The sequence below is a fragment of the Molossus molossus genome, unplaced genomic scaffold (genome assembly GCF_014108415.1).
Source record: "Molossus molossus isolate mMolMol1 unplaced genomic scaffold, mMolMol1.p scaffold_m16_p_19, whole genome shotgun sequence".
NCBI lineage: Eukaryota > Metazoa > Chordata > Mammalia > Chiroptera > Molossidae > Molossus > Molossus molossus.
Genome location: NW_023425354.1, coordinates 35,449,848 through 35,468,887, shown reverse-complemented (window position 1 = coordinate 35,468,887; position 19,040 = coordinate 35,449,848). Strand labels below are relative to the sequence as shown.

Sequence of the window (19,040 nt, the reverse complement as noted above, 5' to 3'; positions counted from 1 at the left end):
CCATCTGGAACACTGCAAGCAAAGATTGTGAGACCATATTCAGGACTGATAGGCAATGCCTCCCATGGGCATGGAATCACAGTGTGGTAGAACCCAATTCAGATATTGTCTATGCCCGATCAAGTAGATATCCGTGACTACAGCAATCTAAAAAGTGAAGAGACCTGGAATAACAACACCACTAATAATACAGATAAAAGATCCAGACAGTGAAAATATATAAATTGACCCAATATGGAGTTATCTTTTTTACTTCTTTATTTCAATTCCTCAACAAAAGGACCTGATTCAGTATCCTACAAGTCCTTAATGAATGTCTTTGAACTTTCTGCCTGATCCTAAAATTGCAAAAATCCCAGAATACAATGAGTTTCTCAACTTCCCTTCAAGTCTTGATGTTAAATAACCTCTTCTTGTGAAAACTCACTTTAAAGGATTTCAAACTTTTGAATACAATGATTAATTATTTAAAAACCTTGGGCCCTAGCCAGTGTAGCTCAGTTGGTTGGATGTCATCAAAAGGTTACTGTTTGGATTTCTGGTGAGGACACGTGCCCAGGCTGCAGGTGGGAACCCATTAGGGGGCAAGCAGGAGGCAGCCTATTGATGCTTAGCTCTCTCATTGACGTTTCTCTCTCTTTCCCTCTTGCTTCCTCATTCTCTAAAAATCAATAAAAATATTTAAATAAATACCTTGGGAAACAACCCATTCTAGTGAAAACCCACTCCAAAGGATTTCAAACTTTTAAATACAATGATGAAGCACTTAAGTGCCCTGCGGGAAAATGTCAAAGAGTAGATTAGATCATCAATGTGTAATAGCTGGCTCTTTCTTCCTTCCCAATAGAAGGCATAGGTGAATGTTTTTGCTATTAATAAAACTACCTGTGCATTTATTGATTCATTCATTTAATCATGAAGCTTTTATTGATCCCATAACTCATGCCAGGCCTTGGACTCAAGTATAAAGACAGGTAAATTGTGGATGCTGCCCTGGCAAAAGCTCACCTAAACATGTAAATAAACCCAAGGAAAGTTGGCTACATTACTTTGTTAATCTTCCAAGGCAATTCAAAGAAGAGTCCTTGGAGAATGGGAAGTCTAAACAGAGTCCTGAAAGAAAATTAAAACTTTCTCTGGGGGAACCCTTGGGAAAAGGCATTTCGAGCAGAGAAGCCAGGGTGGAGTAGATGGGCACAGGGGAAGAAGCCAGGCGGGCTGGCGCGGGAGCCCAGGGAGGTGACTGAGTAAACACGGCTGAAGCAGCAGAGCCAGGCAGGGCCTGTTTTGATGACTGGACTTGATGCTATTCTGGCTGCAACTGTAACTGCAGAACCAGCTCAAAATTATCCGATCCTGTTTAATAATACACTGACTTGCTTTTCAGAAGCAACAGACCAAAACCACAATCCTGCAGCTGAAGCACGTGCAGAGGGGAGAACTTGGACCTTCAGTAGCACCCAGAACCAAAGCCTTCCCTCCCCAGTCCCCCACCCGTAAACACGCAGAACCGAAGGACTGGAACATAACCAGAACTTTAATACCAGAACCCTTTCAGGAGTGAAAGGTCCGCTGTCCAGGACGATGGGCACTGAAGCCCCTTACTGTAAATGGCTCAGCTCCAAGGTCCTCCAGTGAAAACTTCTTTGCCAATGCTTCCACAGACCTCCTCCCCAACCCCTTAAAAACCAGTCCTGGACTCCAGAGCAGGGAGTTTAGGCTTTTGAGCCAGATTCTCCTTGCTTAGCGCTCTGCAAATAAAGCAACTCTCATTCCTCCGGTGTAATTCTCGGGGTTTAGTGTTTGGCTCTGCTCGCACCAGGTGGACAAACTGTTCAGCAACGCAAGTCATTATTGAGGTTTGAAAAGGAGAGAGACATGATCAGAGGTATATTTTAGAAAGACTGGCATGGCAAGGTAGGGATCAGGTAGGGAAGCAACCTGCCACTCTAAAATGTGTGTCTCTGCCATGAGGATTATTTTATTTTTAAGAAAAAGACAGGAAGAATCTTTGACCTTACCCCTTACTGCCTAAAGATTGATACAGAAGAAGGGAGAATCGCCACCAATAACTATGGTGAACGAGTATGAACGAGGCATGGTAAGGGGTGTGTGTGTGTGTGTTGCACATGTGTGCATGTTATCTCTACCCACCTATATATGGCCAAATCCTACTTTCTTCCAAAGCCAAATTCAAGCATCTTCTTGTCTAGGACGACTTCTCAGATCCCCTCACCTGAAAGTGATACCTTTCTAAACTCTATAGTTCCCTCACACCTTTTTCCATTTTATCCTAGGTTTGAGTCAGTTCCACGTGTCATTTTCTAGCTAGACAGTGAGCCTCTCCAAGGCTTCTTCAGGGGTCGAATCCCACTGCGCAGTATAACCGCTCGGGGCCTGCGGTGTACTGCTGGCGTGTCACTCACTGGAGCACCACAACCGCTGGAAGCAGCAGTCTGGGAAGGGATAGCCCTCAAATCCAGACTCTAACTTGTCCTCCTGTCTCTGTGGGCCTCATTCATGGGGGAGTGAATTATTCGCATAGATCTGCAGGTCAGAGTCCATCCTGCAGCACCAGCTGCTCAATTCAAAGACGGGCAGCAAGGCCCTGAAGTGCTGTCCTTTTAACCTCCTTCCCGTCCTCCTCCTCCCAGAGAGCTCGACTCTGTGGGTCCCAGGGCAACGTATTAATAGTTCCTCCCATGTAGGTAGGGACGACCCTGCCTCCTTTGTGGGAATGTAGGCAGATGAGACAGGAGGGAAGAGGAGCAGACCTTTCGGGGCACAGGAGGATGCTCCACCAACTGAACCAGTCCGTCTGGGCAGTGGTCCACACGCTTCGACACAGAATAACTGTGATCAGAGCAGGCCCAGCTGAAGGAGATGAAAATCTCAAGTCTAAAGTCACGATCCCTACCCTCCAAGGATTTAAGGTGATGACAAACCATGGAGACAATATTGTGACCAACATAGGCAATCGTCCTGAACCACTAGTAATTAAGTCATTCATCTCGATGCAAATTCCCCCGTGATCCCTACAGGCCACTGGTTCCCAGCCCTCACTACACATTAGAATTTCCTGGGGGAATTCTTACAAAACACTGCTGCTGGGCCTCCTGCCAGACCAATTGAGTCAGAGCCTCTTGAGGGGGCCTCAGTATTCATAGTTTTCAAAGCTCCCTGGGTGCCTCTAATGCACAGCCTGGGCTGGGCACCACTGAGGCAGGTCAACTTTGAACAACAGTCTGAGTTTGCCTAGACTGAGGCTGTCCCAGGATGCAAGAAGAACAGTCAATGCTAACATCAGGAAAACCCCAGGGACAGCAGGGTGAGTTGGCCCCCCGGCAGGAGGAAGAGAGACTCTCATCTCTCCCCTGTTTAAGAACCTACAGGAGTGCCCTGGCTGATATGGCTCAGTTGGTTGGAGCATTGCCCCATATACCAAAAGATGGTGGGTTCGATTCCCGGTCAGGCGACATATCCAGGTTGTGGGTTCAATCCCTGGTTGAGTTGCTACCGACCCACGTCTCTCTCTCACATCGATGTTTTCCTCCCTCCCTCCATTTCTCTCTGGCCTATTCTGCATAAAAAGAACTGGCAGCTAGAGGTCAAGAGAAATGAATTCCAATTCCAGCTCTGCCACTAAATAGCTTTGTGACCTTAAGCAAGTCGCTAACCCTCTCTGGGCCTTGGACCGAAAGTTTTGGAAGTCCCTCGAAGCTCTGTCACTCAGTATTGAGACTTCTGTCTGGGCTGTGGCATTATTCTTATGGTGTTTCTGCAGGACACAGTTCCTTGTTTCTTGATCATGGACCCTTAGCTTTCCAAGGGTAAAGCCCGTGCTCCCCGTTTACGTGTGCCTTACCCCGGGCCTGGCGCAGTGCTGGAAATGCACGGGCTGGCTCCCTTCAGTGTGCTGTGTCCTCAGGGAAGCAGGTGGCCACGGCCTTCACAGTTCAGACCTGGGAAGTCCAAGCGGGGCCCAGCTTGGCAGGAGAAACTTCATCACTGTCAGAGGCTTTTAAAACACAGATGAAGTGTCTTAAGAGGGAGGAAACACAAACAATGATGGCAAAGCCGTGAGTGGAGCCCCCCAAAGCCAAAAGACGGGGAGACTGTGATGTTTGGAAGCTGGCGCCCCCTGGGTCAGGGGAGCCGATTCTGCTCCCCACTCTGCTCTCGGTGATGTCGCCGTGGCAGCTTGAAATCGGCCATGGTGGGAACACTTACAACACAGACATGGGCACGTGCTAAAAAAAAGTGTCGCAAGTCAAGTGAGAACAGGAGAAGGGACAGAGGGGAGAGAAACAGGGCAGACTGGCCACTTGCTAACGGGCCTACGCAAAACCTCGATCTGGGTCAGTCATTCGGAGGCCATCTGGGGAGGTAGTGGGTTTCTCAACATAGTAGGTCTTCAAGCAGAAGCTGGCAACCACGCTGCAGAATAATAGGAGTGCAGAGGGAGGTCTCCCAAGGAGAAAAGGCAGGGGCTTCGGAGTTAGAACGGTTTAGGCCTGAAGCCCAGCATCCCTGAACCGCCTGTTTGATCTCAGATAAAATTACTGAGTCTCTCTGGGACTCAATCTCCAAAGGTTTTCAGTGGCAATAACACAACTTAATAAATAGGATATGTCCAGTTAAGTGCACGCTTGGCCCGCAGTGGGTATAATGACCGAGCAGGAGATACTGGCTGCCGTACAGGAAAAGGCATCTGACATGGGACACCTGTGTGCTTTGGACAGTTTCTGAATAAGCAGCTTGAGACCGGGAAAGTTTGCAAAGTAATTTCCAAGTGTGGTCGGCGTACGTTTGTCTGTGACTGTTCCCAGTGCCCATGCAGGCTAAGCTGGTGGGCAAAGGAGTGTGGCCTTCAAACTGACCACGGGGCAAAAGCGATCACAACCTTGGGGGTGATTTTACAGCCACCAGCAGGCTCTGCTCAGACCTAACGGAGACTCAAGCAGGCAGAAGGTGGGGGCTGCTCTGGGGAGATTATCAGTTTGCGGGAGAGAGTCAAGGTAGGTTCTGCTTGAGACTTTTCAAATTTACATCCATTCAGGTATATAATCCTCCCTCTCCAGCTGTAGGTAGCAGAACCTCATGGTACCTTCTAGAAACCCAGAAGAGACTAATCCACATGGTCTAGGGGGAGAAGTTAAGCCAGAAGTCAGAACTGGGACTTTGTTCCCTCCGGAGCCACATCAAAGGGGAGCTTCCAAGTCTCTGCCGAGAAAGCAAGAGCTGGGGCAAACCTCATCGCTTGCAGAGTCCTGACGGGCACAGAGCTCTCAGGATGGGGACACCAGCTCTTAGCAGAGACTGCTGACCGCCACTCTCGGCACTACGCTGCCACACAGAAACACGGCCCGTAAGGGGACAAACGCCCTGGTCGTCATGGTCACGAGCTTCTCACCAACGGAGGTAGTTGGTGCTCAGTGCATGCTCCTCTCCTCTCCTCTCGTGCTGGCTCCCGGCATCGCCCAGGTGCCTTCCTGGCTCGACAGGCTCTCGGGCTGTGGGCTCCGACTCCCCAGGAGGCTCGGGGGCAGCGCCCCAGAGGCAGAGTCCACAGCTCCACTTTTCTGCAGTTGATAACAGGCTGACTTGATTAGTGACTTTTATCTCCACTGCTCCCAGTCCCAAACACAGCCCTGGATCCTATGGTCCAGACTTCAACAGACACCCCAAAACTCCAAGTTCTGAAGCCAAAGGCAGGGGGGACACACTTCTCAGAAGTCCAGGAGTCAGTAGGTACCCCCTTGGCATCTCAGATGTGCACAAATTGTTAAATGCACCACCACCCAGGGCAGTGGCCTGGGATTAGGCCAACATCTACATGTCCTTGGATGTCACATAAAATAGGGAGCTGGGCCCGGCCGGTGTGGCTCAGTGGTTGAGCGTTGACCCGTGCACCAAGAGGTCTTCAATTCAATTTCCAGTCAGGGCACATGCCCAGGTAGTGGGCATAATCCCCAGTAGGGGGCAGGCAGGAGGTGGCCAGTCAATGTTCTCTCTCATCGATGTTTCTATCTCTCTCCCTCTCCCGTCCTTTCTCTCTAAAATCAATACAGAAAAAAAATTTTTTTAATAGGGAGGTGGGATGGGACAGGGATATTTAGGTATGGAGATACACCCAGGAGAGGCAAGAATGCAGACCTAGGTACCCTGGTCTTTCTCTGGGTAAATACGTGACCTTGGGACATGTCACAAACCCTTTCTGGGCCTCCTCTGCCCCTGCGATTCTCTTTCTTCTTGTCCCAACCCCCTGCTTTTCTCCATCTGCACTTCACCTTCTGAGAGCCACTTACCTTCCTTTGTACTGACCTCCCCATCTACTCCTGCCCCCCCACCTTGATAATCAGAGGGGAAAATTAATAATAAGGACATTTCTACAAGAAGAAGAGGAAGAGAAGGGGGAAAAGAGAGAAATATCAAGTAAAGACATTTTTCAGCAAGTCAGGGAGAGAGGAAGGAGCAGAATGATTCCGGCTGAGAAAAAATGCAAACTGAAAACCTCAGTGGAAGTATGAAGGTGTGACTTTTAAGGAAAAAGAAAACAGCAGGCACAGACTGAGAGGCGGTGAGCAAACAGGACGGGTGGGGGCGGGGAAGGCAGGCAGCAGGCCCCTCCAGCGGGAGCCCTGTGCCCGACCAGCACGCAGTGGGGCGCCGGGCGAGGCCCCTCCACCAGCAGCCATGCTGGCGCTGGGCTGTGCAAGCAGGTGCTGCTGTTGAACGTCAAGGCAGCCTCAGCCTTGCTCCGGTGCAGCACTGCGTGGGTCTGAAGGTGCCAGTTGGTCTCGGGGGAGCTCCCAGACTCCCTCCACGGCACCACTGAGGCCCAGCTGCTGCGCAGCCTGCTGGGAAGAAGGGCATTTTGGAGATCGTTGGATTGTTTCCAAAATTCAATTAAACAACCCTGCCAAGAAAGCCACATTTCCCCTTGTTTTTCAGATAAGGAAACTGAGGCGAGAAGGATTTTTGAGGCCACAGTGTGAGAATGTAGCAAAGCCAGGACAGAGCCAGCTGCTACTGTTTTCATAACTTGTACTTCCCCCCGGTTCTAAAAGCAATATATCCTTATTATGAAAAATGTATAAGGTAATAAAATAACAAAATGAACATCACCCATAACCCTCTACCTAGAGAGGAATAAAAATGTGTATTTCCTTCAGCCTTTTAAATGAATTCATCTGCATATTTATTTATTTACTTACTTTAAAAGCAGGATTGTATTGTCTACACCGTTAGAATCCTTTCTAAAAACTTTATGTGATGGACCAATTTCTTTCCAGCCATTACACATCCTAAGAAAGTGATTTTATTTGCTTAAAAAAAAAGCAATAATAATACTTCATATGGCTATGCCATAGTTTATTTGACCCCTTTTCAACTCCTAGACATTTAACTTGCTTCCTACTTTGGAGTGGGGGGGAGTTTTACGAATGACTTCAAGAAATTTCTTTTTTTTTTTTCCTCACCCAAGGACATTTTTGCATTTGTCTTCAGATAGAGCGGGAGGGAGAGAGGGAGGAAGAAAGAGAGAGAAAAACACCCACGTGAGAGAGACACATTGAGTGGCTGCCACCCACACGACCCCAAGCAGGGCAGAGGACAAACTGCAACCGAGGTACATGTTCCCAGCGGGAACCGAACCCGGGTCTCTCTGGTCTGCGGGCCAACGCTCTAACCACTGGGCAAACCGGCCAGGGCAAGAAATTTCATTTAATATAAGCTTTGTGGCCCTGGCACTAAGATTTGTGATCTTAAAGAGACAGCAGTGTAAACATACAGCCACAATGGGGGAAAAAAATATGCACGGAAAACTGTTCGGACAGGTAATACCATCGCAGAGCGAAGAAATGGGAGGCGTCGGGGGAAAGCCAGATGAACGCGCTGCTTGGGATCCGGGAAGGTTTCAGAGAAAACAACACTGCATTTGAAAGGGGGTCAGCAAACCTCCCATTAAGGGCCAGACGGCCAGTGTTTTAGACTGCCGACAGGAGGGTCAGCAACTACTCAGCTGTCACTGTAGCACGAAACGGCCCCAGACGGCCCATGAATGAATGGGTGCATCTGGTCCAAAGAACTTCATTTACAAAAACAGGCAGCGGGCTGCATTCTGCCCACAGGCTAGAATTGGTCAACCCCTAACTCAGAACAGAAAAACGGAGACAGATTTTGCTAGGACCTTATGGGACAGAGGACATTTCAGCTGGAATGAGTTGTAAGAGCAAAACCACAGGAAGAAAGTACAGGGAGCCGGGAAAGATTTAATGGTTGGCTAGCACTGGCTGGACCCAAGTCACACAGGGTCTGAACACGGGGCTGAAGTCTATGGATTTTATTAAGTAGCAGAGAGAGAATCCATTCATTTTCATGGGGCCGTTTTCAAGTACCGGGGACTCAAATTGCTCCCAGGATGACAGCTACCTCTGAGAAATGATGGGAAGGCTTCCAAACCTAGAAACGCCAATTTCGACTTCCTGTCTATTTTGGTTTTCTATTTTCTTGCGTACCTCCTTTACCGTCCTATAACCCACTCCATTTCAGAATATCTAGCGGCCCAGAGGCTGAAAGTTGTCCAGCTGGAAGGACAGAAGGGGAAGGAGGTCTGTGTTGACGGCTTCGGTGGACCATGAATCTCAGTGCATGTCATGGAGCTGGAGAGAGAGCGGCTGGCCACCCAGGTGTCAGAAGTCAGCTGACTCCTTGGCCCGGAAGACTAGCGTCCTTCTGGGTAAGCATCTCTCCTTCTGGACTGTCTGCACATCAAGCCCACACATGGTCTTCAGCTCCTTCTATTCCGACAGCTCTCATCTTGGTCTACAACACTGGCTCAAGAGCGATCTCACAAGGACTAGCGTCACATCAGCTGGGAACTGGTTAGAAATGCAGAGCCTCAGGCTCCACCCCAGCCCTACAGAGTCAAAAACTCTGGGTGGAGGGGGACAGCAATCTGTGTTCCATCCACCCTCCGGGTGACTGATGCACACGCAGGTTTGAGAACTGCTGCCCGGGATGCCTCCACCCACACAGGACTCCATCCCAAGGGGCAAGGCCTGTGCTGCTGAGCAGTACATGTAACGTTATCCTCCTAAGAATCCTGGATCTCATTCGTATTGCCCTTTAAAAGATGCAGACGCTGGCCCTGGCCAGTTTGGCTCAGCACTTAGAGCATCAGCCTGTGGACCAGAGAGTCCCGGGTTCGGTTCCCACTAAGGGCATGTACCTCGGTTGCAGTTTGTCCTCAGCCCCAGTTGGAGTCATGTGGGTGGCGACCACTCGATGTGTCTCTCTCACGTGGGTGTTTTTCTCTCTCTCTCTTCCTTCCTCTCGCCCTCCTGCTCTATCTGAACATAAATTCAAAAGTGGCCTCAGGTGAGGATAAAAAAATAAAAGACGCAGGCACTGAAGTTCGGATATGGTAAGATATTTGCTTTGATCCCGGGTCTTCTTTATTCCAAAGCCCATACTATGGAGCACTCTGGTTAGAAGGTCCACGGATGAGGACTTCCCCAAAGCCTGTCATGATCTATTTACTTAATAAGCATTCACTGACCGCCTCTCCTGTGCCAGACCATACCCTAAGGTATCACGTAGACTATCAAATTCCATCCTGGCCTTATGAGCAGGTAACTTGCCTTGGCACTTACAGAGCATGAAACACAGGCTCAGGAAGACAGTGTGACTTACTTGGGGGCTACTGGAGTTCAGAGTGCTATCAAATTTCAAAAAGGGATGCATTTCTGGCTCAAGCAAGCAGGGTGGCTTCCTAGAGGAGGGGAAAGTTGAACTGAGAAGGACCATGCACACGTGTGGGAGAAGACAATAGCACAGGCAAAGTCACATAGGCTCAGGTGAGCTGGAGTGGGGGGTTTCATGGGGACCCAGCTGTGGTGACCCCATGGGAACTGTGTGTGTCTCAGGCCCTGGGTCGACTCCAAGACCTCCCATGGCTCTCTCCAGGTGCCCTCGGTCTGAGTTCCATGTCTTCCACTGGGGCTCTGTTCCCCAACCAGTACAAGACTCAACCAGTGGATTTCAAACACCTTTCAAGTTGTGAAAGCCTTTCTTTAAGGTATTTAAAGTACACAGAGGGCTGCCCACCATGAGGCCCTCCCAAGCCACAGGCAGTACTTTGGCACCATAGAGAGAAGTCACTGCAGCCCACCCATTCTAGCCCCACCACCTCCTCCTAACTGCACCCAGCCACCCTGGCCTGCCCAGTACTCCCCAGACATGCTCCTCCTCAGAAGCTTTGCACCGGCCATTCCCTCTGCCCAACATATTCTTCCTTCAGACACCCTTACCTCCTTCAAGTCTCTGTTCACGTTCCGCCTTTTCAGTGAGGTCTGCTGTGTCCCAGATTAAAATCACGGCCTGTCTCCCACACAAACACTTCCAAGCCCTGCCCCTCGGGCTTCCTTTCCCAAGCCCTCCTTCCTTTCTAACTTCCTATGTACCTTTCACTGCACCTACTGCTCACGGCCGGGCTCCATGGGGCCTGGAAGCTCCTGAGAGCAGAGGGCAGCGTCTGCTTCGTCCACCGACACATCCCAAGTGCCTGAGCCTGCTGCAGAGCCCGCAGGCCCCAGCGAAGGCAGGAGCCGAGGGTCCTCCTTGTGTACAAGCTGTCTTCCCCGTTGCACTTCCAAGGTCTCCGCCCCACGCACTCCGTCTGCAGCAGGGCCAGAGCCCCAAAGGGCACCCACACCCGTTCATCCTTGGACTCCCAAGGCCAAGAGCAAAGCCTCTTGCTTTGTCCCACACCGTCATCCCTGCACTATACAGTCAGAAAGTGAAGGAGGAAGGGGGGCGCACAGGGATGCAGGAGAGGAAAGGCTGGGAGAGCAGAGGCACCATCGCGGGTGGCCGGCTAGGATCTAAGGCAGGGCTGGGGAACCTTTGCTCTGCCAGGGGCCATCTGGATGTTTATAACATCATTCGCGGGCCATACAAAATGGTCAACGTAAAAATTAGCCCGCTATATTTGGTCAGGCGAATTTGGTGAGGTGGGTGGTGTTCGCCGGTATTGATTTATGGAGCCTTATACAGCCCCCGGGCCGGAGTTCCCTCCCCCGACAGTGTGGCCTGCACCTCCCACAGCACCTCCTGTACCCCAACCAGGAACAAGGTCAGCACCTGCTGAGAGCCAGATCTAGAGGTGGGCATTTTCTTTCTTTCCTTCTTTTTTGTATTGATTGATTCGCGTGAGGGTACGGGAGAGAGAGAGAGAATCGATTTGTTGTTCCGCTTATTTATGCATTCATTTTAGTTTTTCATGTATGTGTCCTGATGGGGAGTCAAACCCCAACCTTGGCATATCGGGACGGTGCTCTAACAACTGAACTACCCAGCCAGGGGAGGTGGGCATCTTCTGTGGGCTCTCCCATTTATCCTTCTGACTAGGCTGGGATGCGGGGTACCTAGGAAGCCGAACCCAGAGACGGACACTGCCCAAGATCGTGCAGCCAGTGAGGGCGTGCCTGGGATCAGAGCCAGGCCAAGTGCTCCCAGCCTCGCCCTCCGCTCTACCAGTGCGGGCACATTAGAGAAATAACTGAGCATTTCTCAGGGGGATAGAGAAGACGCTGAGGAATCCCGGTAGGTCGCTTTGCTTTCCCCACTTTGTTCGTCTCTTGGGGTCACAGGCCCGAGGTCCAAAGTTTGGGAACCCCTGGCCCTGGGCACCTCTCCTGAGATGCAGCCCCGCCCGCCCAAGGGGGCAGCCTTAGCTGGGCTTCCTGCACTGAAGTCACCACCACCAGCCCCACAGGGGACGTTTGCCCATGTCATGCCCTGTCCCCTGGGCCCCAGGAGGCTGTGCAGCCAGCCAGGAGATGTTTTGTCTGGCGGAGCTCTCGGGCTGATTCAGACTCTTCAGAACCTGCTGCTCCCGGCGCGCTCTTCCTGGAAACGGTTGCCATGGAACACACAGCCAGGCAGCCTCCGCTGTCAGAACTAATGAAAGCGGAAGAGCTATTAGGGGAAGGATGCGTGTTCTCCCTCCCCCTCGCGCATAATTCCACCCTGGCGGCGAGGTGTTTGCATGCCTGTTCTGTTTGTGAGACTGTTAATTGCATCCTCATTGTCATTCCTTGCCCACTGCCGTCACCTCCTCCGAAGCTCCCGGGCCTGAAGCAGAGCCTTTTTGAGATAATGAAGCTAAGTGACCAGAAGGAGAGCCCCCAGCCTCTGGCTCTGGAGCGATCTTCCCTAAGCATACATCTGATCAGGGCACCCTGTGGCTCCCCGGACTCCAGGACAGTGTTCCCAAGGACTCTCCGAACCCGGTCTCACCTTCCACTTTGCAGCCCCCCTCGTTCCTTCAGGACACTCTGGACAAGAGTCCCAGAGGGCCAGAGTGACTCCCTGATGACACCCACAGCTTCGTGTCTGCTGCCCGTGCCTCCTGTCTAGAAGGCCCTCCTGCTAACTTTCAGGCTCAGCTATGGGACCACCTCCTTGGTCGGGTCCTCCATTCCCAAGGCAGGCAGACCTACGGCTCCTCCCTGTTCCCCAGGAGACACGTGTCATCATAAGTATTTGCACACCCAGCTCCCTCTCCCAGACAGTGAGTTCCTGGAAAGCAGTCAGGCTCTGAATCATCCGCATTTCCCAGTGCCTAGCACTGTGCCTGGCCCCGAGGAGATGCTCTCGATGCTGCCGCTCACTGACATCGTGCCACACTGCACGTTCCCTGGGCGCGGGCAGGTGGGCACAGCCTGTGAGAGGGGAAGAAACACATGGGTGGGGTGCTGTGCCCGCTCCACCTCCTACTTCTGCCAATCGGCCACAGAGGCACGAGGAAGAGAAGCCAGTCTGGGGCCCTCGGAGCTCATCCCTGTGGAATGATAGGAAGGGGACTGGCCAGCGCCCCTGGAGATGCAGGAGGAGGACGGCCTGGGAGGCAGGAACGAGCGGAGGAAAGTGAAGTGCTTGCCTCAGAAACATGGAGAAGGGGCTCCGGGCCAGGGAGAAGGGGGCAGCCCCCAGCGCTGGTGGTGCCTCTCACCCATGAATGGAGGGGCTCAGTCCTGGGAGAAAGACGCCCCCCGGGACGCCTCTGAGCTCGTCCTCCTGAGGGCAAAGTGGTACTCTTTCACTTCAACCCAGGCTCCAGGGGCTCTCGGTTCCCACCCGGGCAGACCCTGGTTCTGGAAGAGGTTCCAGGCCAGGGAGCAGGAAGAGCCCCACAGATTCTCTCCCTCCGGACTCCTGGAGAAGCTCACTCTCACCCCAGTAACTGCAGCCTTCCCGGCTGCAGCCCAGACATGGGAAGGCGGGAAGACACTCTCCCTGGCCAGGGGCAAGGTAAGGGTGTTAGGACAGCTGACGGTCCCATCTCGGGGCTCTCAGCACCTCACCTGGACTCTCGCGGTCACCTCCTGACTGCTCTTTTGTCCCTTGTTCTCACCTCCCTTCAATCGATTCTCCACATTTCCACCAGGATGTTATTTCTAAAATGCAATTCTGATCATGTCACTTGCCTGCTCTAAATTCTTCAGGAGGTCCCCAAGATTTTCAGGATGGAAATTCTCACCACTTTGCATGGAATGTAGACTCCATCATGCTTCGGCTTTCTGACCACTTTCCACTCCCTCTCCCCGTACCCAGCCCGTGACATTTCATCTCAGTCATACTAAGCAATGTGTGATTTTCCGAACACTCAGCTCCCTCTAGCCTCTGGGTCTTTGTCCATGATGTTCCCACTGCCTGTAATTCCCCTTCCTTCCTCCCTCCTCCTCCCTCTCTCCCTTTAGTCTCCTCCTTGCCCTTAAAGTTTCAACTCCAAGGCTCCCTCTTCTCAGAGAAGGCTTCCCAACTCCCCAGGCAGACCAGGTGCCCGCCCCCCCCCCCCCCCGGTGACCCTACTGGACCTCCCATGTCCCCACTGAAGAATCTCATGGCCAATCAGAATCACTGGGTTTCCTGTTGGTCGTTCCAAGTGCCTGTCCTTATAGACAGGGGCATGTTTCATTGGGTTTTGTCCCCCAATACCTACATAGAGCCAGCAGCAAATTAGATTGCAACATCACAGAGCCAGGACGAGGGTGAGTGAATGAGGCACCTACGGTGCAGAATTTGAGATGCGCTCAGTGTGTATAAAGACAGGCTGAACGTGAGTTATCATGATGAGTCTTCCATCCCTGGTCTTCGATTCGTCAGGTCACACCCAGACCCTGGTGGCAGGAAGGGTGCCACGCATTTGGGAGAAGGGTGGGGGAGACTGAAAGGTCCTGACCTCTGCCTCTATACACAACTGAAAAGTATCTTCCCCTCCACCAGAATCTCCAAGTCAATCTCCAACATCTTGGATGCAGGGCAAGGAAGGCTTGTTCCGACCTAAAGACACTATCATGGGCTCTTGAGCCAATGGCTTTTGTACTTAACTACAATGAATTCTATAAATACCACCTGTGTCTGCCCACGGAAGACAGTTGTCGCCCTAGCCTTGGCTTTATTCAAGAGCTAACCACCTGGCTTTCTGCAATATGCAAAGATGGCCCCCCTAAAAGGGACCATTAACAGACACTTAAAAGGAAAGAGAAATACCCACAACGATGATACACAGAGCCGGGACATCACATGTGACCACTCAGGATGTTTAACACAGAACCCCAGGGGGTTGCATTCACACAGACTGCAATGTTGATTGCGCCCCCCGAGTTACGCAGTGTGCACCGTGACTCCTCAGCCACATGCGACAGCAGTCCAGCGCTTAACACAAAACCCTCCAGAAACATCCTTGCCAATAACCCCAAAACGGAACAAACTCAGCGTTGGCAAGCTGGCTCCAGAGACCACAATGGTCAGCTCCTCTCTCTAACTGGATGACCTTCGCCAAATCACTTTATTCTCACCCTCGGTGAAAGTGATGACCCAGGCTAGGCCCACATAAGGACATTGGGCTGAAAGGTACCTGGTAAGGGAATAATAGGCAACCCCCTCCAAATTAGCAGTGGGGGGGTCTTGTCTCATGGGAATTAGAAAGAGACCTTGAGAATTAGCAAATGCATCAGGGACCCTGAGCACTTCAGGGCCCACCAACTCCAATCCCTTCATTTTTAGATACAGGAACCAAACTGTGGCCGTGGGAACAGTCCTACCCAATATCATTAGCAACAAAGCAGGCCCTTTGTGGTCCTGCCAGGGCTCAGTGAACTACACACCTGCTCTTTGATGGTGGCCGTGGGGGATGAGTCTGGCTTACCGTTTTTATAGGTTTTTATTTAGAATCAATTGGAAGAATCCCATTCTCTTTAGTCCCTGCCCAGTGGACACCCGGCCCCAGAGTGATACTCCGCCCCGGCCCTTTACAAAGGGCCCAAGAATTGTCTCAGTCTCCTGTACCTAAGGGAGTCTTTGCCTAGCATCCTCTGGAGGCATCGACCTGAACTGCTGGCATATAGAACCCAGGAGGAGGTACATACCTTCCGAAGCAAAGCTTCTCTACGTGTGGTCCAGGGACCAATTGCACTGAAGCCCCTTAAGTGCTTGTTAAAAATCTGACTTTCCTCCAGGCACCCCAGTCCTACTAAATCAGAACCTGGGGGTGGGAGATATTTACTGACACACAATAAAGTTTGTGAACCAATACCCAGCTATCATAATAGGGAAATGGGATCTACTGGGTATTAAATGTTTACGCAGGCGCTGCTGGGTATTGTATGCACACATTCCCTGTAAATGATGGAAGCAGCATAAACAAGACATGTTCTCTCTCCACCACAGAGGAATCATTAAGCACGTGCTAAGGATGGCACCCGGGACCCGCTGCATCAAAGTCTTTCCCAAAGGAAGAAAATGCAGCATGAGGGAGCTCCAACTTGAGTTCCCACTCCCAGCCCTCACGCCCCAGCTCTTCACTCATCAGGATTTGCCATATCTCCTTCCACCTACACTGAACCCCCAGTTCTCAAAATGTCTTAAATCTGAACACCTGTTATATTCTTGGTTCTGCCACTTACTAGTTATATGACCCCTGACGCCTTGTTTGATCACTCTAAGCTTCACATTCTTCTATATAATTGGGGAGACTAGTTCTAGGGCAGTACTGAGTATGCGAGATAATCTTAGGAGCTCAATTACTTAGCTGTCTTCCATTCTTAGTCCCACTCTCAGAATGGCCTGCCCCTGCTTAAAAACCCCAATGGCTTTCTGACCATCATTTACTTCCCCATGACCCAACATCTCCAATTCAACCCCTCATCACACCTGGCTCATGTCTACCCCCAGGCCTTTGCTCAAGTTGTATCCTGCACCAAGAATGACCACACACTTCATTCTGCCAACCCAAATCCTGCCATGTTTAAATGCCATGGGCAAGTCCTTCTTGCTCCCCTGGGAAGCCTTTTTGAGGTCAGACCAACAGAGGCCTCAGCCCCCTCTGCCCTTCCCAGCACTCTCCCTCCACTCCACCTCCTAGAGATGAGAACTCAGAGTCAGCAAGACTGATGGTCTGTAGGTATGGGGATTTCATGTACAGGTATTTTTTGATGGACCAGCATCGGTCCACAAACTTTTATTTTACCAGGTGGGGATACATTTTTAAAGCCTGCCTTCTAATCTCATCATCATGGCACAAAACAATGGTACTTTAAGGCCAAGATAAGTAATAAGGAAGAATATATCATACAAAAGGATTGTCCTTTAAATGGAATAAGCTCAGTTTAGTGAAAAGCTCATTGCACTTTCCATCTCCTTGCTCCTTTTTCCGTGGACTCCTGAAAACGCTGTTCAGGTCATCCCCTGAACAAATGCTGGGGTGTCCTTGATCCAGCTTGTCACCAGCTCCCTGCAGGAACACACCCGGCCACACACTGGCCGTGCCCTCAACAGCTTCCCCTTACTGAGCACTTGCTGTACACCTGGCCCTGTGCTGAGCACTTCGTGGATTATCTCACTACATCCTTTTCCACCATCATTACTGCTACATTTTTGACATGAGGCTTAGAAAAGTTAAGCCATCAGGCCAGGTCACAAATGGTAAAGTGGTTGAACTGGGTTGAACTGGACAGCTTAACCTCAAACCTGGGCTCCTCTGCTACTCCGTGCCTTGTCTCCTACAACAGGAAGAATGTTTTGAAGGCAGGAGTATAAAGAGATACGCTTCTCTTTCTCCCCACAGTCCATTTTCATAGTACGCAGGCAGTCATTCATGTAGTCAACCAATAATTATGAAGGCTCTGTCCTTGGTGCTGAATCCAGTGACAAAAGGGGCAGCCACCATGCCTGCCCTCACAGAGGGTACACTGTGACATTTATGATTATGCCAAATAGTGAGCAACAATGCAATGTCTTATTAGTAACTCCTCCACTCAATCCCAAGGGCTTTGTAAAGAGCAAGGTGACAGCCAGGTATACAGCTGTTAGAAAGAGCCCTGGGTCTCTCGGGGCTTAGTAATGATCTGATTCCCTTAAACTACCTGCCTTTGCTATGGAAATGGATGAGCCAAAGGCTCTTTCAGACTGACAAGCCCCTACACCCCAGCTCCACTTGGCTTATTAGAAGAAGGAGTTGAATTTAAAAGGGACAGATGCAGTATTGATTCTGCACCTGAAGATATGCCTCCCCCGACTCCCTGCTGAGCCCCAGGCCCCCAGACCCCATTTGCTACAGAGCTGATCACAGCGAATCACTCTCTTCAATGACTGTTTCATCCCCTCACTGCACTCCAATCTCACAGCTCTCAGACCTACTTGCCTTTTTCCCAGCATCCCCGTGGTTCCACCTGCCTCTACCTCCCAGCTCCAGGGTAATCCACCCACATCACTCTTTAATGCTCAGTTTTAGAAAGCCCAGAAGGCATGGCTGCTGTAACAGGCTATTCAGCCCTTAACACCAAGCAGCTCCCAGGTCAGCCCACTCCCGGCTCTCCTGGCTCCTCCAGGTCAATGTCCCCAACTTGCTAACCTCACAACTCAGCCTCTGACCAGAGCTGTATCACACGGCTGGCACAGGTATTATGTCACAGGGCTATGCCTGACAGACAAGATCGCAGCTGATGGGTCTTCTCATTGAGGGTACTGCTAGCATATCAGGGGAAACAATTCCTCTTTGTGGGAGGCTCTCTGGCATGGGGAGAAGACTTAGCATCTCCCCTGGGAATAAACCCAGCAACAGCACATTTCCCAATGTCCTCTAGGACGAGGGAGCGGTTGAAAAGCACAGTGCCCATTCTATTTCCGAGTGAAGTGACTTGTCGAAGACCATTCAGGAGATCAGTTGCAGATCTGGTGTTCTGATGGGTGGGAGGCTGCAGGGTACAAGAGGAAGCACACCGGAATCTGAACCAGGCCTTCTGACAGCCACGCCCATGTGATATAGGGGCAAGAGACACTCAAGAGGGCAGAGCTGCACCTTCCAAGTGTCCAGCTTCCCTCCATCAGAAGGACCCCCTCGCACAGCTCAACCCAGCTCATGCCTTGGAGGAGTCTGCATTTTGTTTCTTTATGGAATGACTCAAGCCATGAAGGAAAATGAGTTTGTTTTTGTTTTCTTTATTGATTTTTTAGAGAGAGAAGAAGGGAGAGGGAGAGAGAGAGAGAGAGAGAGAAACATCAATGAGAGAGAACATTGATTGGCTGCCTCCTGCATGGCCCTAACTGGGGGATCAGGCCCACAACCTGGGCATATGCGTGACAGGGAATCAAACCAGGGACCTCTTGGTGCATGGGTCAATGCTCAACCACTGAGCCACGCCAGCTGGGCAGAAAAATGAGTTCTTAAGGTGGACTAACACACACCACCCCCAAATTCGGACAACCTCCTCCAGACCTTGAGCGATGCCCTGCTTCCCACATACACACTCCCTATTCTGGCTGCAACACTGGGGTCTCACCCGGAGACAGCACACATTCTCCAGATAGGCGGAGGTCTTGTCCACCCTAACCCAGCCTCTTCTGATGCTTACTTCTGATCTGTGCCCACCTCTGGCTGTGGGTTTGGGGAGGCTCTAGGAGAAAGCCTTCAGACTCCACTAGGAGGGGCTGGCTGATCCCCCATCCCTAGGGCAAAGGGAAGGATACAGCCT

At 51.1% G+C, this 19,040-nt stretch overlaps 1 protein-coding gene across 1 annotated transcript in view; it reads right to left on the bottom strand.

The window, feature by feature from the left end:
- The window catches only part of ASIC2 (acid sensing ion channel subunit 2), a 954,837-nt gene that overhangs the window by 876,179 nt on the left and 59,618 nt on the right, over nucleotides 1-19,040 (bottom strand). The window lies entirely within an intron of this gene.